The sequence below is a fragment of the Hyalella azteca genome, unplaced genomic scaffold (assembly GCF_000764305.2).
Source record: "Hyalella azteca isolate HAZT.00-mixed unplaced genomic scaffold, Hazt_2.0.2 contig14453, whole genome shotgun sequence".
In the NCBI taxonomy this organism is placed as follows: domain Eukaryota; kingdom Metazoa; phylum Arthropoda; class Malacostraca; order Amphipoda; family Hyalellidae; genus Hyalella; species Hyalella azteca.
Window position 1 is genome coordinate 1,352 of NW_025944337.1, and position 557 is coordinate 1,908.

A 557-nucleotide genomic window follows, 5' to 3' on the forward strand; every position below is an offset into this window, starting at 1 on the left:
CACGTGCTACGTGTGGTGGGTGACACGTGCTACGTGTGGTGGGTGACACGTGCTACGTGTGGTGGGTGACACGTGCTGCGTGTGGTGGGTGACACGTGCTACGTGTGGTGGGTGACACGTGCTACGTGTGGTGGGTGATACAGTTGAATTAATTTGTTTACAAAATCAAAATGCTAAAACTGAATTTTCTCGTTCCGAAAAGTCTTTTCTTAACGGTTATATGAATTTATATTATTTCTTATCATTTGCATGTTATTTAGGGTGTTACATGTGTCTTCTTTCGTATGATTGGTTTTTTCTCTTGTTTCTTATTATCCTCTCTAATATATTCAATATACTTGTTCATTTATAAAAGGTATAAAATATATATGGATGTGCACTATTTATCTATTTATACTAGTCGCTGTACGGTGATATTTCTTCATGGGACATCGTTATGTGTGTATGTATTGCATATTTGTACGAGTGTATGGATTATGTCCTTTATTAACTAGTTTTCGTGTATGTTATGTATTAACGACGTGCGTGTTGCCCAGGCTGGTGACTGACGTCATCAA